This window comes from Peromyscus eremicus, chromosome 3 (assembly GCF_949786415.1).
Source record: "Peromyscus eremicus chromosome 3, PerEre_H2_v1, whole genome shotgun sequence".
NCBI classification, from domain to species: Eukaryota; Metazoa; Chordata; class Mammalia; order Rodentia; family Cricetidae; genus Peromyscus; species Peromyscus eremicus.
Genome location: NC_081418.1, coordinates 90,533,376 through 90,558,454, shown reverse-complemented (window position 1 = coordinate 90,558,454; position 25,079 = coordinate 90,533,376). Strand labels below are relative to the sequence as shown.

The 25,079-nt window shown below is 38.1% G+C and overlaps 1 long non-coding RNA gene across 1 annotated transcript; it reads right to left on the bottom strand.

Moving 5' to 3' along the window:
* Positions 1-1,745: 1,745 nt before the first annotated feature.
* On the bottom strand, positions 1,746-22,877 carry LOC131907077 (uncharacterized). The gene is made up of 3 exons (XR_009378283.1): positions 22,809-22,877; positions 3,124-3,210; positions 1,746-2,378 (listed from the first exon to the last, which is right to left on the bottom strand). It is a non-coding gene; the product is annotated as an uncharacterized LOC131907077 (long non-coding RNA).
* Positions 22,878-25,079: the final 2,202 nt, after the last annotated feature.

Here is a 25,079-nt window from a genome sequence, read left to right as displayed (position 1 = left end):
TGCTTCTCTGATCTTCTAGCATTCACCTCAATAACTGGCAATGGGTTTGTTTTTATTAGTAAGACTCTTTAAGATTCGTGTTACACATATAAACACAGAAACCCCATGTAAGGTAGGGCACAGTGACATCATCTAACTGGACCACTCTGTAGGTAGAAGAAAAGTTTATTGGGGATATAAACTGCCTGATTGCCTCTGAGAAAAGAGGACAGTGGCTTGGTGTGGAAGCAAGCTGATTTTATGTCATAGTCAGCAGGACAAAGGACTTTGAGCTAATGTAAGCTATTCGGATTAAGTGGGAACTAGATTTCCTTGCCTGAGGCAGTTGATCATGGGTGCAGATAAGGGAGGTACTGGTTTTCTCAGTAAACAGAAACATGCCCTATGAGATTCCTGAGGATTGCTGAGTTTAGTTTTTCCTATTTCTCCAATAACAATCTTTCTGTTTACCTGGTCAGAGTCCTTCTGTTTAAGACATTGTCACCAGCACTGATATTCTGGGGGGCACCTTTAGACCTAACATCCAGCAAGCACTTTTTAGTAAGTAACATGCACCTTCAATGCTGTAGGTATTTGGAACAATATGCAATCATCAAGCTCTTATATTTGCTTCTCAGTGTTCAATTACGTCCACCATTATTCCTTCACTCGTGTGTGTGTGTGTGTGTGTGTGTGTGTGTGTGTAGTGTGTGTGTGTGTGTGTGCGCATGTGTGAGCACGCATGCACATGTGTGTGTATATATGGTCATGTGTGGTTGCAAGACAGTGCTTGCCACCAGGCACATGAAAAGGTGAATTTTTCAGTGTTGGTCTTAGCCATTCTACCTTCATTGAGACAGACTCTCTTCACTACTGTATACTATAAACTGACTGGTCTGTTATTTTCTAAAGATTCTACTGTCTCAGTCTCCCATTTCTTTCTTTTTTTTTAAATTTTGGCATTTAATTTCATTTTTTTCAAATTCATTTTATGTATCAACCGTTTTCCCCTCCCTCCCTCCTCTCTTCCTGTTCCCCATCCCACCCCTTTTACTCCTCCTCCATCCACTCTTCCTCTCTCTGTTCAGAAAGGGGCAGGCCTCCATGGGAGTCAACAAAGCATGGCATATCAAGTTGAGGCAGGACCAAGCTCCTCCCCTCTGCATCAAGGCTGCGTGAGGCATCCCTGTATGGGGAATAGGTTCAAAAAAAACCAGCTCATGCACCAGGAACAGATCCTGGTTCCACTGCTAGGGGCCCCACAAACAGACCAAGCTACATAACTGTCACCCACATGCAGAAGCCTAGGTCGGTCCCATGCAGGCTCCCTAGCCATTGGTCTAGAGTCACTGAGCTCCTCAGAGCTCTATTCAGCTGTCTCTGTGTGTTTCCCCATCATGGGGCTAGGGGATGGGAACATAAAGGATGAGATGATAGAGCTTCGGGAGGAAGGAAGAGGGAGAGCAAGCAAAGAGATATCTTGATAGAGGGGCCCATTATGGGGTTAGGGAGAAACCTGGTGCCATGGAAACTCCCAGGAATCCACAAGAATGACCCCAGCTAAGACTCCTAGCAATAGTGGAGACTGTGCCTGAACTGGACTTCTCCTGTAATCAGATTGGTGACTACCCTAATTGTCATCGTAGAACCTTTTTCCAGTAACCTATGGAAGCAGATGCAGATATCCACAGCCAAGTGCTGGTCCGAGCTCTGGGCGTCCAGTTGAAGAGAAGGAGGAGGGATTATATAAGCAAGAGGAGGGGGAGTCAAGATAAAGTCTCCTATTTCTTTTAGGCACTCTGGGATTAGAGACATTTGAGCTACTGCATACAGCTTTTACATGGATACCGATGACACCACCAGGCTTGCACAGCAGGCACTTTTATCCCCTGTGCAACTCCCCATCCTTTCTTCATTCTTCAATTATCTGTTGTGATGAGTGTAACAACCCCCATTTTACTGATGAGGAAGTTGGGGACTCATTGATGGTTGAGCAGCTAGTCTGAAGAAAAAAAAAAATTAGGTCTCAGGACAGGTGGCAGAATCAATGTCAAGCTGTGCTTGAGCCCAGAAGAGCATCTTCTGCAGCCTAGCCTCAGCCTCAGAAGCATGCTGTATGCATATCATCTGCATAATCCGTAGCAAGATGCTTAATTTCCTGAATTCAAGTTCTCCATACATCTCACCAACTGTGGTTGTGAAGATTTAATATGCGTGATGGGATTCTTGACTTTCTCCACCTCCCAAGTCTGTGATTCTCCATTGTTATCATCACCAGCCACAGGAACAGCAGCGTTAGAAGTGGACATGCTGCTACTTGTTATGGTAAAACCTTATCTGGCTGCGCCATGCATACTTTCTCCTGTCTTGGGTCCTGGTGCTTTCTGGAATTAACATTTCTGAAAGAATATGGAAAGAGATGCCACAGGCATCAGTTTCACACTTTGATTGCTACAAAATAAACACACCCAGTAAAAAGATTACTGCATACAATATTTTGTTATAATATTTAAGAGCTAGTTATAGCTCAAGAGAATACAAATAGGTAAGTATTTTCTTATCTCTTTCCAGAGAAGCACTGTTTGTTTGTTTCCTGGGAATAAACGTTATTAGTTTATCTTTTTGATTGTGCTTCTCTGGATTTAAATTTAGTCGATATCCTCTCTGATCTGGCGAATTCTCATTGTAAGTTTTAGTTTCTGGAGATGTGTATTACCATCTTTTTTAATGTTGATATTTAAGTAAGAATTTGCAAGATGATGCATCGGAGGCAACTACCCAAGTGCCATTTTAAACTGAGATCCAATGGAAATTGAAATTGATGACACTACAAATGTTAACTTCATGATATTTTCCCTTCCATCAAGTGTGTCGCTCCTTCCCATTAGGCATATTCCAATAGTACAAATAGAGGACTTGACTATAAGCAGGAAGAGATTCATTCCATTCGCATTTTGAATATGACAGTTGTGAAGTCAGGCTCATGACCCGTATGCTAATTTGCAATCCAATAAAAATTTAAATGCTTGCATTATTAACAGGGAGTAGGCGATGAAGTTTAGGATGGAGACATGGGTAATGAGGTACCTATTCCTGTGCAGTGGAGTTATCAACCTTACGGAGCATCTTACACACAGTCTTTACCTTTTCCACATCCTGTAAATTGTTGCTGGGTTTCATTTTGGAATCTCTTTTATTATTTCATTCTGTCTGCATCACCAATCAGAGCAGCTGTGGGATGGTAACGTGGCTTTAATATTTTTTTTCTTTAAAGAATTACATTAGCTTTAAGAGTCAAGCACCCCTAGATTCTATTTCTGATCTACTTTTTACTTTATAAGACTAGACAAGATAATTAACATCATTGAAAAAGGTTTCCTGAAACTACCTTGAAGGCTTTTTCTAAGCATTACAATAACTAAAAGAACTTTCCTCAGCATGCCTGGTATAAAGTAGTTGCTTGTTAATGAAGATCTCCTTGCTGAAGCTGGAGAGATGGCTCAGTGGTTAAGAGCACTTGCTGTTCTTTCAGAGGACTGGAACTGGGTTCTCAGTATCCACGCACAGCAGCTCAGAACCTTCGGTAACTTCAGCTCCACAGGACCCAATACTTCCTTTTTGCCTCCAGGGATACAAGTAGACACAAATTAAACACTCCCACGCATATGCCATAACTCCCCACACCTAAACACATGTATGTGCTATACACACACAGAAACACATACAGAAAAATAACTAAATGTTAAAAAAAAATCTTTGCTACTTTCTCTTTTCCCTTCCTCCATACAATTTAAAGAATCTTCAATGCTCATTGATTAAATTCATCAATCATTCTTCTATCAAGTGATATGTATCTATTGTATTATATTCTTAGAACAGAAATAAATGGATGAGAGTACTTAAAATTATATTTCAAATTGTACATCGTAACAAATGGAGGACCAGTTAAAAATCTTCCATATTATTGTAAAATGGTTTTTATAAAGTTCTTTAATGATTTGTTTTATTTTATGTGTAGGAGTGTTTTATCTGCATGTATGTATGTGTGCTGTGTGCACCATGCCTGATGCTCACAGAGGTCAGAAGAGGGCGTTGAATCCCTTGGAACTGAAGATATAGACAGTTGGAAATTTTTGGGAAACAAACTACAGTCCTTTTCAAGAGGCACTAGTACTCTTAACTACAGAACTATCTCTACAGTACCCTGAAACAGAATTTGTAGAAAGGTGTTTAAGGAACTAATAGAAACATTAACTAACTAACTAACTAACTAACTAAATAAATAAATAAATAAATAAATACCAAATATATAAAATACTTTCATTGTGCCTTTGAAATTTTGTATTTCCAATTTGAACATGAGATTAATGAATACCTAACTACATCCATCATGTTTATACAATGCTAACAGTGTTCTGTTCAGAAACTCTTTTACTGTGTCAATGAGGTCAAAGCTATTCACTTTCTCTTCTATCATGTTGAGCGTATCTAGTTTTATGTTGAGGTCTTTAATCCATTTGGAGTAGCGTTTTGTGCAGGGTGATAAGTATGGATGTATTTGGGTTCTTCTCCAGACAGTCATACAGTTTGAACAGGCATTTGTGGAAGATGCTATCTTTTTTTTTTCCAGTGGGTATTTCCGGGTTCTTAACTAAAAATCAGGTGTCCATAGGTATAGTAGAATATTATTTTAAGGTGTGTTATTTTTGTTTATGTTGCATTTGTTTAACTCTGTGATATTGTGTTACTGTGCCTATGTAAAACATCTGATGGTCTAATAAAGAATTGAATGGCCAATGGGAAGGCAGGACAAAGGATAGCGGGAGCTGGTAGGCAGAGAGAATATATAGAAGGAGAAATCTGGGAAAGAGAGAAAATAAATAGCAAGAGAAGGAGTAGGACTTCATGGGCCAGCCACCTAGCTACACAGCAAGCCATGGAGTAAGAGTAAGATTTACAGAAGTAAGAGAATGGGAAAAGCCAAGAGGCAAAAAGTAGACAGGATAAGTTAAGGCAAGCTGGCAAGAAATAAGCCAAGCTAATGCTGGGTGGGTATTGATAATTAAGAATAAGCCTCCATGTGTGATTTATTTGGGAGCTGGGTGGCAGACCCCCCAAAAGAGCAAAAATAAACCACAACACAGAGGTGTATGGGTTTATGTCTAGGACTTCAATTCAATTCCCTTGATCAACTTGCCTGTTTTTATGCCAGTTCCATGCTGTTTTTATTACTATAGCTCAGCAGTACAACATAAAATCAGGGATGGTAAGACTTCCAGTAGTTCTTTTATTGTTCAGGATTGTTTTAGCTATCCTGAGTTTTTTGTGTTCCCATATTAGGCTGAATATTGTCCTTTCAAGATCTGTGGAGAATTGTGCTGGAATTTTGGTGGAGATTGCACTGACTTTGTAGATTGCTTTTGGTAGGATGGCCATATTTTACTATATTATTCCTACCAATCTAGGAGCGTGAGAGAGTTTTCCATAGTCTAATATCTTTTTCATTTTTTTCTTAAATATCTGAAAGGTTTTATCAAACAAGTCTTTCTTTTCCTTGGTTAGAATTATCCCAAGACATTTCATATTACATGAGGCTATTGTGAAAGATGATGTTTCCTTGATTGTGTTCTCACTCCATTTATCATTTGTATATGGGAGGGCTACTGACTTTTTGAGAGTTAATTTTGTATCCAGCTACTTTGGTGAATATGTTTATCAGCTGTAGGAGTTTCCTGATGGAATTTTTAGGGTCACTTACGTATATTATCATATCATCTGCAAATAACAATACTTTGACTTCTGCCTTTCTAATTTGTATTCCCTTAGATCTCCTTCAGTTGTCTTGTTGCTCTACCTAAGACTTCAGAGTATGGACAACCTTGTCTTGTTCCTGATTGTAGTGGAAATGCTTTAAATTTTTTTCCATTTATGTTGATGTTACCTATGGGCTTTCTGTAAACTACTGTTGTTTAATGTAGTGAATTACACTGGTTGATTTACTTATGTTGAACCAGCCCTGCATCTCTGGGATGAAGCCTACTAGATCATGGTAGATGCATGGTAGATGATCTTTTCGATGTGTTTTTTGATTCTGTTTGTAAGTATTATATAGAGAATTTTTGCATCTATGTTCATAAGGGAAGTTGGTCTGTACTTTCTCTGTTGAGTATGTGGTTTGGGTACCAGAGTAGCTATGACCTCATAAAAGAAATTGAACAATGTTCTTTCTGTTTCTATTTTGTAGAATAATTTGAGGAGTTTGGTTTTAACTCTTCTTTGAAAGTCTTGTAGAATTCTTCACTAAAACCCATCTGGTTCCCAACTTTTTTTTGGGGGGGGGTGTGGTTCTGAGACATTTATTTACTACTTTCATTTTACTAAGGATTTCGGATCTGTTTAATTGATTATCTGACGATGACTTAACCTTTGTTAAGTGGTAGGCATTGAGAAAATTATTCATTTCTTTTAGATTGTTGAATTTAGTGGAGTATAAATTTTTAAAGTATGCCCTTGTGATTCTCTGGGTTTCCTTGGTATCTCTTATATCTCCTTTTTATTTCTTTTTTTTTCTTTAATTTGGATCTTTTCTTTCCATTTTTTAGTTAACTTGGACAAGGATTTGTCAATCTTACTGATTTTCTCAAAGATCCAACTTTTTCCTCATTTTTTTTATTTCTTTGTTTCAATTTTATTGATTTCAGCTCTACATTTGGTTACTCCTTGCCTTCTACTCCTTTTGTGAGTGATTTCTTCTTTTTGTTCTAGAGGTTTCAGGTGTGCTGTTAGGTTGCTAGTATGAGATACCTCCTTTTTTGTTGTTAATGTCGGTAATTAGTGCTATAAGCTTGCCTCTTAGAACCACTTCCATTGTTTCACATAAGTTTAGGTATGCTTTTTACTCATTTTCACTCAATTCTAGAAAGTCTTCAATTTCTTTCTTAATTTATGTCTTGAAATTTTTCATTTAGTGGTGAGTTTAGTTTCCCCAAGCAAGTAAGCTTTCTGATATTTTTCTGATATTGTTAATATTCAGTTTAAATCTGTAGTCATCAAATAAGATGCAGAATGGTGTTTTTGATTTTCTTATAACTGTTGAGACTTGCATGGGGGCCAAGTATATGGTCAAATTTGGAGAAAGTTCCATGATGTGCTGAGAAGACAGTATATTTTTTTTGATTGGAGATGAAATACGTTCATTTGGTTTATGACTTCAGTTAACTCCAGCATTTCTCTGTTTAGTTTTTGTCTCAATGAACTGTCTATTGATGAGAGTGGGATATTGAAATCTCCCACTATCAATGTGTGAGGTTCAATATGCAATTTAAACTGTACTAGTGTTTCTTTTACTAACTTAGGTGCCTTTGCTTTGGGTGCATAGATGTTAAGAATTGCAGTCTTCTCTTGGTGGATTCTCCTTGCTTTGATGATTATGTAGTGTCCTTCCCTATCTCTTCTGATTACTTTTGTTTTGAAGTCTGTTTTGTCAGATCTTAGAATGGTGACACCAGTTTGTCTCTTTGGTTCATTTGCTTGGAATATCTTTTTTCTATCCTTTTATGTGAGGTGATATCTATCCTTGATGGTAAAGTATGTTTCTTAGATGAAGCAGAAGGAAGGATTCTGTTTTGTCATCCATTCTGGTAGTTTGTGCTTATGTTGGGGGAATTGTAACCATTGCTGTTGAGAGATATCAATGAGCAGTGTTTGTTGTTTCCTGTTAATTTGTTGTTTGATGTGGGAGGATCCTTCTGTGCATTGTGAATGTGTATTGCTCTCATTGGTTGATAATAAAAGCTGAGTTAGCTTATAGTCAGGCAGAATAAGCCTGAGTGGGAAAAATAAATGGAGATACTGTTAATGAGCTTACTGCTGAAAGACATTTGATTGTAAAGTCCTAAATTAAACCAACCTATATATTTGAAATATATCTTGATTCCAAAATTTATGTTAAAACGTGTATCACTTTAGAGGAGGAGTTGTGTTTTTGTTTCCACAGGAAATGAGAGGCTGTGGACTCATTCTGGGTTAAGGAAAATCAGGTTTGATCAAGGAAGACCCCCTGAAATCCTCACTACAGACATGGAAAAGTAAACCTAAAGTAACTACAGACATATAATGTGTATTTTACCTGCTCAAACAAAACAAAAATTATCTTTAGCAATACAGTATATTTGTATTAATATAAATATGTATGTTACCCTTAAAATTGTATATACTTTCAGAACAAGGGGACCAGACATCAATAAAAGCAGATGTCCCAGATGATCCAATGTCTCAATACAACTCTGTTACAGTTTCCTCTGAGTTCTGCATCTGGAACAGCTTCAAGGTTGCTGGCTGAGATAATCCAAGCTCACAAAATACTCCAATCAGGACTTGGCCACAATCCTAAATTTCTCAGTGTCCCTCAAAGATTACCAATGTCCTCAATCAGCAAGAAGTAGTCTAGAGAACTATGCCCACATTCCCAAAAATAAATTATGAATGTTTCTCATTGTTTAGGGGGATTGGTTAAAAGTTATTATGGATAATGGTCAGGAAAAAAGCTAAACAATAGATATTAGACTCAGGGATCTCATTTGGAATAGAAAAAAGGGGGAATAGATATGATAGGATTAAAAGGTAGATTACTAATTCTACTTGTAAACTAAAAAAAAACTATCATTTTAATAATTTACATTGGTATGAATTCTTGTATACTGATACAAGAGTCAAAGTTATTTTTGTTATACTGTGTATATATGTATTTCTATTCCTGTTTAAGATATTTTTGTATATTGACGCAAAATCAAAATTATTTTTGTTATATTGTGCATATGTTTCTACCTCTGTTTAAAATGGTTTTGTATATTGATTCAAATGTAAAATTATTTTTGTTATGATATATATATATATATCTCCCTACTTCTGTTTAGGATATTTTTGTATATTGGTGCAGACTAAGGCTATTTTTGTCATATTGCATTATACATTTCTAACTCTGGTTAAGGTATTTTTGTATATTTTTGAAATTTTGAGGTTATTGTCCTTATACTGTACATCTGTTTCTATTTTTGCATAAGGTATTACCTCTGCCATTTTTTTTAATAATGTGAAGCTTTAGTCCTTAAGCTACATAGATTAATACCATGCTTGCCAAATTTATAGTCATGTTATTTAGGTTTCCTAGGCATGCAGAGATATGTTTCCAAATAGATAGTTGATCTTCAAACACTTCAAAGACTACAAAATATGTTGTTTAAAATGTTTTAATAATCTAAGGCTTTTCATGACAGTGAGACATGTCTGCTCCTGGCAGCACCAATCTATTCCCAAGAGGATAATGGGCACCAAATACACTCCATATGAAGTTTGTTTTCTTTTTGGCAAAACTGGCCTATTGGGCAAAAACCTGCCCTTTCCTCAGCTGCTGACAGTAGGTACACTGTCCAATCTGGACAGGCAAGACACAAAGAAAAGTGATTACCAAACTTTGCCAAGACAGGGTAGAACAGTCCTTTAAATTTTCCTGCTTCCAAAATAGGTCTGTCAGACATGTTAGGCCTGTAGGCCAGAGTTGGATACCCCAATGTTGCAGTGGAACTTTGGGTGACTCTTCAGGCAGTTTAAGTTCCCTTTCAGTAGGTAAAATTTCATCATTCTTGCATCTTTTATGTAGATGAAGACTAGATAATTATAATTATGGTTTTGCTTAATTATGATAAAAAGTAAATTGGATATGAAACTTTACACTCACCAAGGTAAGATAGATAATTGAGTATTTTCTCTGATTTTGTCAAATACAAATAGACTAGATACTGTAACTATAATTCTTACTTGATAACTGTTTTGTTATATATAATTTTACTATGTTAAAGTTAAAACCTTCCTTGTTGATTAGACAGAAGGGGAAAAGTGCTGTGGGAGGATCCTTCTGTGAACTGTGAATATGTGTTGCTTTCATTGGTTGATAATAAAAGGTGATTTGGCCAATATCCAGGCAGAATAAGGCTGGGTGGGAAAGTCAAATGGAGATACAGGGAGAAAGAAAGATGGAGTTGCAGTGGGAGACAGACATTGCAATCCCCCCAAGAAGCAGGATGCTGGAGGACCAGTGAGCCATGGACTGTATGACAATAATAGAGTATCAGGAATGGATTCATTTAAATATAAGAGCTAGTTAATATTAAGCCTCAGCCATTGGCCAAACATTTATAGTTACTATAAGCCTCTGTATGGTTATTTGAGAAGCAGCTGCTGGGTATAATCAGGCTTATGGGACAGAAAGCTCTGACCCCAGTTACAGATGTTGCTGTTGTTGTTGTTGTGGTGGTGGTGGTGGTGGTGTGTGTGTTTTTTCTCTTTTGATTTGCTAATCTGGAGTTATTTATTCTTTGTATTTTCTTCTGTGTCATTAACCTCTTCAAGTTAGACTTTTCCTTCTAGCACCTTCTGTAGGTCTGGATTTGTTGATAGATGTTGCTTAAATTTGGTTTTATCATGGACTGTCTTATTTTCTCCATCTATTATAATTGAAAGTTTTGTTTTGTATAGTAGTTTGTTCTGGCATCTGTAATCTCTTAGAATCTGGAGAAAATCTGTCCAAGCCCTTTTGGCTTTTCGAGTCTTCATTGAGAATTCAGCTGTTATTCTAATAGGTCTGCCTTTATATGTTATTTGGTCTTTTTCCTTGCAGCTTTTAATATTGTTTCTTCACTATGTTTAGTATGTTGATGATTATTTGGCAAGTAGAATTTATTTTTTGGTCCAGTATCTTTGGTGTTCTGTAAGCTTCTTCTACTTTGATAGGCATCTCCTTCTTTAGGTTATGGAAATTTTCTTCTATGATTTTGTTGAAAATATTTGCTGTGCTTTTGAGCTGGGATTCTTCTCTCTCATCTTTTCCTATTATTTGTACATTTGGTCTTTTTGTAGTGTCATAGATTTTCTGAATATTTTGTGTTAGGATTTTTTTTAAGTTTAACATTTTCTTTGACTGCAATATCCATTTTTTCTATCCTGTATTCAATGCCCGAGATTGTCTCTTTCATCCCTTGTGTTCTGTTGGTGAGGCTTGCCTTTAAGACTCCTGTTCAAGTCTCTAAGTTTTTCATTTTCTAATTTTCCTCAGGTTGGGTTTTCTTATTGATTGTATTTTCACTTTTAGGTATTGTACTGTTTTATTCATTTGTTTCTACTGATTGTGTTTTCATATATTTCTTTAAGGGATCTATAATTTCCTCCTTAGGGACCTTTATCCTATTCATAAAGTCTATTTTAAGGTGTTTGTCTCATGCTTCAGTTGCAATATTCATAACCTACTGTGGTAGGTTTGCCGTACTCTAGTGGAGACATGTTTCATATGTGCAGCTGCCCTGCTATGTCCAGAGCACACCCCTTCCTTTGTAGTCATCCACTACTTCTGGCTCTTACAATCTTTCTGGTCCCCTATTATGCAATGATCCCTGAGCCTTGGGAGAAGAAAATGTGATATAAATATCCCATTTAAGGCTGAACATTCTGCAGTCTCTTATTCTCTGCACCTTGGCTGTCCTTAGTCTCTGACTAAATCACTATCTACTACAAATAGAAGCTTCTCTGATGAGGATTGAGCAATGTATTGATCTACGGATATAACAAGTCATTAAGAGTTAGTTTAATACTATGTTTGTTGGTGGCTCATATTCTTTCTGTTGGGCAGAGCTAACAGTGTTCTGGATATGGTGCTGCACAATGATAATATGATGGAGATGCTTCTTGCATTCACATCAGTTCACAGATCAATAGGACTTACAAACAGATAAAAGAGAATATAGATGCTAATGCTGTAAGTAGTAACATAGAAACAAACTGTACTCTCACAGCAAAAGCGTTAAAGACATGCATTAAACAAAATGACTCTGGCTTGAAACCTATAACACTTGTGTGAAAAGCTTAATTGAGCCAATCAGAGTCCTACCAAGAGAAAGGATGAAGACATTCAAGTAGTGTCAGCAGCTGCAACTGAGGGCTAGTGAGAGCCCTTGTGGTCCATGAGGAAGCTGTTTTCTAAGCGTAAGCTTAAATAAACAGAAGGTTAGAAGTATGGTGAGATAGAATTGATGAGTGTGTGATGAGGAAGGCGGTCAGACTTAGGGTTCAGCATATTCTCCTAGAGAATGGACATGCCTAGAAATTAAAGAGCTAGAAGGAAATAGTGCATATGTGATGTGCATACACTTGTGGAAATAGCCAGAGTAGGCTGTACTCAAAACTTCTGTCCAGCACCAATCTCTCTTTAGTTTCTGATTCTGTTTGTTTTTGCCTTGAACCTCATTAAAAAGAACTTATCTGTACTGAACACAGTATCTTTTTGTTTGTTAATCAATATGTCAATGTCAAGTTGATTGGTGGTGCAATCTTCAGACTTGAAAATGACACAGACAAGAATAAGGGGAAGAGGTGAAGGTGTGTCCTTTTGTACAAAGTCAAGAAGCTGAACTATCCAGTATCTGATGTTCAAGCCCCTCAGCTGATCACCAGATGACATACACTGGAGTACACCAGAAACCAGCGGGAGTTTGCTACTCTTACACAAGTCCCTTTTTCAGTTCTCAGCATCCATATGAAGTAACTCATAACCCTCTCTAACTCTGGTTCCAAGGGAAATGATACCCACTTCTGGCCTCTGTGAGAACCAGGCACACACATGGTACATAAACATACATGCTACCAAAATACATACACATAAAATTAAAACAAAAAAAAACTTTAAAAAAAAGAAAGATTTAGGACTTGACAGGGGATGGCCAACAGCAGCAGCTTTGGCCTGGATGTCACCATAACCCTTGTAGGCCTTGGGATAACCACAGCAGGTGAGAGCTGGCCCCACCCCTCATAAGAGAGCTGTCCCCCGAACTTGGGCATGGAGCATGAAAGAACTGGCTCTGTTCCTCATATGAAGGGGGTGATCCCAGCAGCCCAGACTGATTAACTCAGCCACCACCTAGGCTACATCCACGGCTTTGAGTTGGCACTCCCCAACACCTACCTCATCTATGACCTGCTGGAGTGTGTCAAGGGACTAGTCCTTTGGAACCATAGCTTCAGGATCTCCACAACTCGGGCAACAGTAGGATATCTGAGAAGAGTTTTGGTGAGTATCCAGTATGGGTGGTGTACCAGAAGCCAGAGGTCTTGAACCTGACCAACAACACACTACACAATGAACATTTGCAAGTAAAGCTGTTTGGACAGAAGAGTGTACTGCATAATACACAGCAGCTCCCAATGCCACTAAGACTAATGAAGAGGTGATACTCATTTGTTTCTTTTTTAGTTAATATTATTATTTGTATATTTTTAGTTCTTATTAAGTAAAGTAAAAACTTATTAAGTAAAAACTTATTAATAAGTTCTTATTAATCTTTTTAAGTTTTCCTTTGCAGAGGGATGCTACAAGGGTGAAGGGCAGATACAGAGGGACTAGGAAATGGATGGATTGTGGTGCATGATATGAAATTCCCAAAGAATCAATAAAAAGTATATATTTAAAAAAAGAAATAAGAATTGGGGGGGTGGTACACACTTTTAATCCCAGCACTCAGGGGGCAGAGCCAGGTGGATCTTTGTGAGTTCGAGGCCAGCCTGGTCTACAGAGCAAGTTCCAGGACAGGCTCCAAAGCTACACAGAGAAACCCTGTGTTGGAAAAAAAAGGAGGGTGGGACAGAAAAGAGACCAAATTAAGTGAGAAAGAAGATAGTTTCCTCCAATCCCACTCCTGATCTAACATCTAAGGTCAATGTGGGTAACTTCAACCCACAAATACTCCAGCCAGTACCATGAGAAGCAAGATGTAAAAGTACCGGTAAGTCACAAGCCATGTGGCAAAGTATAGATTTATAGAAATTCTGGGTTAATTTAAGATACAAGAACTAGATATCAAGAAGCCTGCCTTGGCCATAGTTTAAAAATAATATTAGCTGTGGGATTGTCAGGTGAGAGAGATTTGTCCTGATTGCAGGCCAGGCAGGACACAAGAAAACTTTGAGCTACACAAACTCATGCATGGCAATTCTAATATATTCACTTTGGGGCTGGGGAGATGGCTCAGTCAGTAGAGTGCCTGCCATGCAAGCTTGAGGACCTGAGTTCAGACCCACCAGCACCCACATGAAGCCAGACACTTTTGCATGTCTCTGTAACCTTGGCACTTGGTAGGATAAGTGAGGACAGGTGGATTCCTATAGCTGGTTATTAGCCAAACAGCCTAAACAAATGGATGAGCTCCAGATTCAGTCAGAGAATCCATATCAAATGGGAGAGGCATCGGCAAACAGAAGTGAATGCTACCATAATACTATTAGTACACACATGAAATGGTTAAGAGACAAAGCATTTGAACACACACACACACACACACACACACACACACACACACACAAATGAAGGTAAAAAGCCATCAAGAAAGATACCCATAGCAATCTCTGACCTTCACACCTCCATGCACACATATGCAAGGAGACCCATATATAAGCAAAAACAACATATGTGAATCTATAATTATATCATACACACATACAGTATACAGTTTTATCAATTATGAAGAGCATGTAGTTGTCCTGCATTTCCACAAATGGTAGAGACCTGCTAAAATTGTTTACATATACATTTTGTTGATCTTTTATTGCACTTTCAAAATAACTTATTTTTATTTTATGTTCATTGATATTTTACCAGCATGTACATCTGTGTGAGAGTGTCAGAAGCCCTGGAACTGGAGTCACAGATAGGCATGAGCTGCCATGTGAATGCTGAGAACTGAACCAGGGTCCTCAGGAAGAATAGCCAGTGCTCTTAATTGCTGAGCTACCTCTCCAGATCCTTACTGCATCACTTTATTCTGCCCAACCAAACAACTTTTCACAGTCTCAGAAACAGACAGTAATTTTGTTGCAAAATAACACAAAGCGGAGGTATTATAAAGTATCTCCTAGGCACCTGGGCCTGAGAGTCTTGTACAGAGAAATGGGTTTCGAAAGTACATGAAATGGCAATGATCTGGAAAGGGATCGGGATCAGCTCTTTTCAGTTTTGCTTTGTGACTGAGAGTGAACAAGGCCTAGATCACTCAAGAACCAGAGGTTTCACCATGGCTATCCCAAAGGCAACAGGCACTCCATCTCTCATGCCTTCCCTTTTCCACTTTATGGAATGAGAACTTGTATAACGTTGGCACCCTTTACTCTGTGGCATCATTATGGGCTAAAACAGTTGTAGGCAGCAGCCCTTTCCAATACACGGTCCTTTCCTGCACAGAAAGGAACATAAGTAGAGCCAGCAAATAGTCATTGAATCTAGTTACTCTAACCAGTCCCAAAGCATACTTCAAACTTTGATTGCTTTTCTGTAAGCTTTTTATATTTTTCTTTTCCTTCAATTAAGCAAACAACTGTGGGGAAAAAAGCAAAAATTTAAAGATTTCTAACACCTGGATAATTGCAATTTTATGTGGTGCAGAGATGGGGTGGTGGTTCTCCACCATATCATTTTACCAAGTGCAAGAAACATGTAAATTAGAAGATAGCTCCCAGCCCTGCCAAGACATCCTTATCTCATAAAAATCACATTGTCAAGAGATAGTGCAGAAGAAAGTCTGAATTAGGACAAAGTTTGCCTAAACTCTCAGCTAAGAGGGATGCAGTCTTTAAAGCCTTTTAGAATTGCAAAATGTTAAATATACCTTTATCTAGCATAGTAGAGGAAGCAGCCCACACATTGAGGAAAATTTAGAAAACAGGTAAGAACTAAAGATAGTTGATTATTGTAGACATATTGTATTGGATTTACATAGCATTTTCCAAAACCAAACAGTTGATGTGAATTTGGACTACAGGCATTTTTTAAAAGAAAATTAAATTATGAAAATTGAGTAAAAGATGGACCTGCGTTAAGCTAAAGGCAAAGGCTGTGTATTTTGTCTTCTACATAGATCCAAGGTTTGAGTGGTTACATATGTATACTGGGGTAGGAATGAGTATAGAGGCCAGGGAACTAGAAAAGGGCCCATTAAGAGAGTTTTAAAAACAGCCTTTAAAAAATGAGGCTTTAATGAGTGGGATGGTAACAGGGGAGATAACAGAACACATGTGGCTTGAAAGTGGGAAGGGTAACACTAGGGTCCAAGGACACAGAGCGGTTGGAGTAGATGGAAGGGTCCGGGAATAAGCCACAACAAAGTATGGATTAATATGTCCTAAGGAAATCTGTTAATTTTTATGGCACTGTTAAAAGTTCAATTAGTATGAAAAGTATATGTATATTTTGTTTCGTTCTTCAAGTAAGACACTGAAAAACTTCCCCCAAATACTAAAAGTAGCAAACATGAATTCATAACACGCTTAAGCAGGGGTGAAGGGAAGATGTCAAGCTGCCCTGCAGTGTCGGGCAGTCACCCACTCCAGTGTCCTTGATTCACAGTAGTAGAAGATCTGAGACCTCTGTATCCAAGAGCCCACATAATTAAATTAAAAAATGTATGAGCACAAACACACATACATGTACTCACATGCAAACACACCACACATACATATACATACACATGCACATACATACAAAAAAAAGTAAAAATAAAACAAAATTTAAAGTGTTTTAAAAATACATAATCCAAATCTGATTAGAGTCAGGCCAAAGGCTCCTTCAGAACATCTCAGTACGTCATAGTCACTGAAAACCATTCTCACCTCCTCAGTGACCTATATCGTATGTAATATTTTCCATCTTCATCGTAATGCATGCATTAGGGAAACAGAGGCAGGAGACTGCAGGTTTTAGGTCAGCCTCAGCTGTAGAGTAAGACTTTGTCTTAAATAAATAAAGAAAAATACACAGTAAGTTTTAGATGTGCTTCGGTTATAATTAAAATGTGAATATCTTAGCCAAATTGCACATGCCCATTACATCTAAGGAAACTCTTGTGGAGGGCATTGTTGAATATTTTTGAGTGGGGATCAGGTGGGGGGGTACCAATTTCATGACATTTTGTAAAAGGGGTTCACACATCAGTTGAGGAAGAGATTGATATTCCCAGAGGCTTCTTCTTGTTCAAATGCTTTGACAGCCTTTAACATCTCTGTGTCTATCCAGGGTCCACTCAGAGCTGTCAAGGGCATAAAAGATGGCTCCATACATGTCTCTGTTTTCTGGGGCTGATAAGTTAGAGTCACCCAAATGTGAAGACGATTCTATCTTTCTCAGCCAGGTTCTAACTAATCGATTCCTAGCTTGTCTTCAAATACTTGAAATATTGTCATGCCTAATTATATGCATGAATTTAAAGTAGGCTAAGAAATGCCTCAGTGCCTAGCAAAACATTATTTCTGGGTGTGTCTGAGAGTTGTTTTAAAACAGACTGACTTTTACTATATAGACTGAGAAAGAAGACTGCTCTCTCAGATTGAGGGAGCAGCATCCACATTGCTGAGATGTAGGAAGGATGGAAGTACATATGACCAATAAACACTCTGCTTGAGCCTGGGCGTCCACATTCTGCTGTATGTGAACACTGGTACTACAGTCTAAGGCCTTTGGACTCCCATAGTTCCCAGGCTGCTAAGTGCTGTTAAGTGTGGCTTGAAACTGTAATGCCAGTTTTCCTGGCCCTTCTGCTCATATAGGGAGGGTCATAAGATATTTCAGTCCCAAGCTCAAAATTCAATTCTTAAACTCAGTCTCTCTGTCTGTCTGTCTGTCTCTCTCTCAATCTGTGTGTCTCATTGTTTTTCTTCTTCCTCTTTCTCACTTTCTATATTTCTATCTACATCTACATACCACACACACACACACACACACACACACACACACACAGAGAGAGAGAGAGAGAGAGAGAGAGAGAGAGAGAGAGAGAGAGAGAGAGAGAGGAATTGATTTTGCTCCAACAAGGATTGGTAACTTTCATTGGTGAGTCTGTCCATGTGGGTAGAGGCTAGAGCAGAAGATGGAGTCTAATAGGACTTTTGTAATTACTTAAGAGACAAGGAAAATTCACCAACACATCATAGAAAGTAACACATGACATATAAGCAAATGTCTGAGTAGATGACATTATAAATACAATAGGCTCTGGGTAAGTAGTGACATAATTGAATAAGAAGACTGGATTTGAGTGGAGATGTTAAAGAATGGACAGAATATAAATGGATAGAAAGAAGGGTGTGAAAGTACACTATAAAGAGGGGAGAATGTGAGCTACTATAAGAAACGACCTTGTGAAGAATTTAAGATGGTTTTCTGCAAAAGCCCAGAGAAGCGCTAATTGAACTCAGTGAACAATTAATAAAAGGGGGAGATCAGGCTTTGTGACTTACTCCTTTATTCCCAGTACCCCGGAAACAGGAGGATGTCTGTGAGTTTGAGGTTAGCTTGATCTAAATAGTGAGTTCCATGTCAGCAAGGGCTACATAGTGAAATCCTGTGTAAAATAAACAAACTAACTAAATGTAAAAACCACAAACAAACAACAATAAGAACAACAGAAGAAGGCATTCAGCTGGGAGGAAGATGTGTTAAACCAGGTCTGTGAGGGGGAGAGGAATGAGTGAGTGTGTGGGGAGGAATGAGGAGGATAAACTGTATTTGTGTACAAAATTTTCAAATAATAAACTAAAAATTAATTTTAAAAAGATTTGTGTCTATGTACAATCATAGCACACATGCTTTGGTAGGAAACAACAGCTATCTAAGTGGACTTAGGACACATTTAACAAGAGGGAAACCATGACTGGTACTGGAAACCCAGCCAACTAACTACACAGGGCTAATGAAATCATGATTCTGGAGGGGAACCTCTAACCTCCAATTTACTAATTCAGCATAAGCCATAGATACATTCTAAATACTTGTCTTTATTCCCAAAGATAAGTGTAGTCCTCATACCTCATCAAGTAAACTTCTCTTTGCGACAGATATGGAGACAATTAAAGAAGACCACAATCTACTAACATGCAGATTTGTGGAACGCAGCCTCAACGAATATATCTGCAAAACAATTCCTGTACCCAAGGCTCGGGGATCATTGCAGAAGATGGGTCAGAAAGACTATAAGAGCCAGAGGATCAGGAGATTGTGATGTCAGACACACAAAGTTTCACCAGTATGACTGCCTAAACATGAGTTGGGGACAACAGTAATAGGCATGGTATATTAGTCATGGGAAAGCCCAAGAGGCCTCAACCCTACACCAAAAACTACAGGCAACTAAGGAATGCGTTGAGTGGGAGAAATAGTCTTCCCTGGAGAATAGCACACCAACTGGTTATCCAATACCAAATGATCAAATGATGAGCACTGAAAACCTACAAACAAATAATAATATAGTGACTGAGTAGGTTATATTTAGTTTTATATATATATATATATATATATATATATATATATATATATATATCAGCATTTAATGAAAAAAGAGATCATGAATTTGAAAGACAGCAAGGAAAGGTATATGGGAGGGTTTAGAAAGAGGAGAGGGAAAGGGAAATGATGCAATTGTATATAATTTCAAAAATAAAAGAAGTAATTTAAAAAGGAGAGATTTGGAAAGCATGAGGGAAGTATACGTTAACCTCTGTGTATTCCATCAGATGGCCTAGCACCTAAATAAATGGTTGTGAGATTTGATCCCTTGCTGTCTTGAGACCAGGCCCTAAGCAATCTCCTCTTCTCTAACAAGCAGTCCAAATAAATGGGTTTTAAACAGCAGCAATACCTTTCCACCTAATTTGACCTTTCGACTCATTTCATGAGTTCTGTGTAATTTGAATGCAATTTTATTTCCAACAAATTCCACCAGTTTTTGCTGAAATTGGGTGAGTGGTGGTGGGAGAGGGTTCGGTGCCTAGGTTTCTAGATGAAAGTAAATAGCCTGTCTTGTGTTTGCATGTCACGGCTGTTTACAGCAGTTAGGAAAAACTGTTATCTTGAAAATAGGAGCAAAGGGAGTGGGTGCTATTATCCAGGCCTATTCACAATCACTGTGTTGCAAAGAAAGGAGAGGGCATAAGAAATTGGATGGCTCTCATAGCAATGTCTCCAAATGAATGGCAGACATTTAGGAACTGAGCTAGGCAAAGGCAGTGAAACCACCCCAGGATTTACTGAAGTTAGGATGAGAGAGTTTAGGATTTAAAAAAATAAAGTGTAAAACAATCAGAGTAAATTGCAGAGCCATCTTTCATGTCTCCTTAATTAAAAAGCCTTTCATCATTCGGAGCTGAAACATTTCTTTCCCCAGTCTTGTAACTAACTACTGAATCTTCTGGTAGAAAAATAAAATAAAACAAAACAATAACAGAACAACTTGGTTTTTGATTTCTGCCTATACAAGAAAAGTGCTTTCATCTTCTCCCCCTGGTAATTTGAGTGATTTTTTTCCCTCTCCCTTTTGCTCCATTCAGAGTATTGTGTGTTATTTTAGGTATTCAAGCTGATGAGGATGTCAAACACTGGGAAATAAAGGTTATAAGAAGAGAGAGAGTTGGAGTAGTTTTGCAACCCACAGAGTGGAAAAAGTTGAAACAATAGATGCAGTAGGAGGCACTTAGGATGCTAGGGACTCAAGGCGACTCAGATGATGTACCTTGGTATCTTTCAAAAACAAAATGTGACAGCAAAGGGGTTTTCTTCCTTTGCTGGCTCCACAGCCTCTGCACACTTGGGTAAACTAGCCCTTTCAGAACATCTTTTTGACTCTTTTCCTTATCAAATTCCTAGACAATCTCAAGGGCAGCCATGTTGTTTCTATGACATCTAAGCTCATTATTTGTTGGAGGGATGGACAGAGGAGCTCACATGGATATATTTGTGTCAGAAATGTGGCTCCAAATCACCTCCAAGTCACCTCAAAAAATGAGGCTTTATTGTTTTAGAAAATGGAAATGCTGGTACCAAAAGATTTCTTGAGTCTTGGCTGAATACATTCTTTAGTAGTTAAAATCCTATCACAGAAAATGTTAAGCAACATTTATCATATATGTAGTTAGCATTTCAACCATGTTTGCTTTCTCTGTTTCTTTTTTAAATGTATTTATTATTTTTACTCCCTCTCTCTGTGTGTGTATGCAAGTGTGTGTGTGTGTTGTTTGTATGAGTGTGTGTGTGTGTGTGTGTGTGTGTGTGTGTGTGTGTGTGTGTGTGTGTTGGTCAGAAGACAACTTCAGGTGTTATCCTGAGAAATTACACCAATCTCCCTTGAGACAGAGCCACCCTCTGCCCTGAAGCTCAACAATTAGGCTAGACTGCATGGCCAGTAAGGACAAGGGGTCCTCCTGACTCCATTACCTCAGCACTGATCCTACAAATACATACTACTCCATAAGGCATTTTAACATGAGTTTTGGAGATCATACTTAGGTCCTCATGTTTGTAAGGCAAGTATTTCACTAACTGAGCAATCTCCCCAGCCCATGGAGTCCTTATTTATTTTATTTATTTTTCTTTTTGCTTTTAACTTTCCCCTGTAACAGATTCCTCGATGTGGGGCATCTTGATTGTCTGGGCATTATTATTCAGGGCATCTATCTATTCCTATGGTCATCCTGTGTCCATTTTGACACTAAAGCAATCTATCCATGGGCATTACTTTGAGAAATATTAGCCTACACAGAAACTGTGGTGAGAAACACACCTCTAATGTTTTCTATGTGTCCTTGTTTTAGGTTTCCATTTGAATTTATCCTCCCTACTCTCATCTTAAGTACCATAAAGACATTAGCGTCTAACACTTGAGGCCTTTCCTAGCATCCTAGCCTTGTCTTCCTTGGTTACACCGTAAGGACAGCCATTAGTCCTGGATACTCTAAGTGGTATAGGTTTTCCATTTTGGGCACTGCACCTTCTTGTTCTGAGCTCTCAGGACCTGACACTCTTTCTTCTCTCTCTCCTGATCTTGTTTTGGAGTAGTCACTGTTCGTACTCTTTCTCAAGATTCCTATTTCAATTTCAGCTCACCAGGGAAACTCTTCTATATTCTTAACTTGGTTCTCACTCATCCTGGGTCATATTTTACCATATGGTAATACCATGAAGGAAGACATAGTCCAGATCCAGGCGACAGCTGAGCACCATTTAGAAGATGATAGGAGCTTTAGGTTTGGGCCCTGCAGAAACAGCTATATTGGCCAAATACCATGTCCAACAGATATTCCTCTCTGTAGGTCTTGTTTTAGCACACTGACTGGCACTAGTGTCTCCACTTAGAGATATTTTCTACCCAGGAACTAAACCAGCTGGTAAGTGGTAAATTTGGAAACTTTGTCCAAAGAAAACAGAACTCCAAAAATCTGCGCAGGCAAAAAGGGATGTACTCCAAATCTGCCTATATTAAAGGCCAACTGTGCACTCACAATACACTGGACTTTCTAGGAAGGCTCTGGTCATAGAAAAGAGAGGAACTCTTTTCATAGTCATAGTGCTGGTCAGTTTTATGTCAACCTGAAACAAGCTATAATCATCAGAGAGGGATTTTCAATTGAAAAAATGCCTCCATAAGATTGCTCTGTAGGCATATGTGTAGGGCATTTTCTTAATTACTGATTGATGTAGGAGGACCCAGTACATTATGGGTGGGGCCACTCCTGGGCTGGTAGTTCTGCGTTTTATAAGAAAGCAGGCTGAGCAAGCCAGTAAGCAGCACTCCTCCATGACCTCAACATCAGCTCATGCCTCCAGGTTCCTGCCATATTTAAATTCCTATCTTTACTTCCGTTGATGATGAACAGTGATAATGAAGAATAAGATGAATAAACCCTTTCTTCACCAAGTTGCTTTGGTCATGGTGTTTCGTCACAGCAATAGTGACCCTAACGAAGACACTCACTGAGAATCAAAAGATGATGGCAAAGCTGTGGAAACTCAGGCATGAGAGCAGGCAATAGGCAACACAAGGACCTAATAGAACAAGAAGAAAACGTGATAATAAAAGTCACATATTCTCCATTTTGAAGCAGAGAGTATGTCTTGCTCTATTGGAGGGGAGATTGAAATGATGTTCTTATGTAATTAGAAGTGGTACAATAATTGTACAATCTTAAAACATAACTGAAGATGATTGTTCTAGATAAATTAACTTATGGTTTTAATAGTCACTTTCAAGATCCTGGTAGCTTACAAGAGCAAATGCCTCCTTGTCATTTACTCTCTATATCTGTTGTATGATGGAAAGGACCTGGTGGCTTGCTCACTCAGGAACCTAACTGATTGTTCTTTTATTTATGGATTTGTCTATAGATTTATGTGTAAGTAATCCCCTAACAAAAATAAGATTAAGTTTGGCTTATATCCAATACGGCTGGGGCTAAACAGATGAATTAGAATTAACTGTAGTAAACTTTTTTTCTGTACAGAAAAACAGTCTTGAGATGAAGTCCAAAGGACTGAGAACTTTATAAGGTATTCATTTGATATTGGTCAGTATCCCAGAGTGAGGAAAGACTTCTAGAATTTCTTAAACTAGCAATAAATGGTCCAGCCTAAAATTAATTCAAAAACCCCTGTTTACAACTCATTGATATAATTAGCCATCTCATCTAGCCACAAGGAAAACAAAACTTCCCCCAAAAGGAATATAACCAGAGATATTTACTAAAAAACATTGTTGACTAATAGGGTTCTTTACTTTCAAAAAATACTTACATTAAGAATTCAGAAATACGAACAAGTTGTTAAATACAAGCCCAGGAACACAGTTTCATGTACACATCTTCCTTCAGTCACATTGATGTAAGTATGAGCAAGCTCAGTGAATGAAGCACCAGGTGTGCTCACAGGATTCAACTATCCTTTTCCGATGGCCACCTTGCATTGATCAGCTGTTGTGTGTCCACGAAAATCCAATGAGAACAAAGAAAGATTCTAAAAGCCCTTTATATTCCAGAACATAGCCTTTGTTTCTTTCTTTCCTGTCTATCTTTGAGTCCCTCTTCCTCAATCTAGCCATTAGTACATGGCCACTTTATAACGTACCCGCTTTTCTGGGCTTCATCCTAAGACTATTTTTCCCTGTTGAAGAAAACCTCATCCACATTTAGTTATAAATTTGTCTAACTTGGTTCTAGCCATATTGGATATAAGCCAAGTTTAATCTCATTTTGAGGTTCTATGGCCATAAGTCTATCAGGAAATAAAGTAATAATCTTATTTGAAAAGTCTTCAGGTAATTGAATTACTGAAAATCTATTGTAACCATAACATGGTTATAAACATTTATTTTTTACAATGCTGGCTAGTGGTTTCGTAGCCTACCACTGACTTATTCTCCTGACCTCTTAAAACTTTAATATTTTATTGTTGTTTGGGGTTTTTTGTTTGTTTGCTTGCTTGTTAAGATTTATTTATTCATTTATTTCATATATGGTGCTCTATCTGCATGTACCCCTGCATGCCAGAAGGTGGCATCAGAACCCACTGTAGATGGTTGTGAGTCAATTAGAGGGTTACTGGAAATTGAACACAAGACCTCCAGAAGAGCTGCCAATGCTCTTAACCACTGAGCAATCTTTCCAGCTCCTAGACTTCTACATTTTAAAGAGAAAATTCAGAGAACATATTGATATTAAAAGAACACAAACAAAAGTATGTACAAGAAAGAAAGAAAGAAAGAAAGAAACAAAGAAAGAAAGAAAGAAAAAAGGAAAAAAAGAAGGAAAAAAGAAAGAAAGGAAAGAGAGACGGGGGGAGAGAGAGAGAGAGAGAGAGAGAGATAGAGAGAGAGAGAGAGAGAGAGAGAGAGAGAGAGAGAGAGAGAGAGAAAGGAAGGAAGGAAGGAAGAAAGAACTACTGTAATAGGATTGCTCAGTGGGTAAAACCCCTTCTTGCCAAGTATGATAACCTTTTTGATCCCTGAGATCTTCATGGTGCAAGGAGAGAAATGATTGCTGAAAGTTATTCTTTGACATCCCTGTGCGCTCTTTTATATGCACATGTCTTGCACATGCACACATGAATAATTAAATAAATAAACCAAATTATTTTTAAATGCTGTAAGGACAGCATGACTTATTTGAAGTATAAATCTGACTTGCTGGAAGCTGGTTCCTACTGATTAACAATGTTATTCCAATGTATGACTAACATAAATAGGAAACCCCCC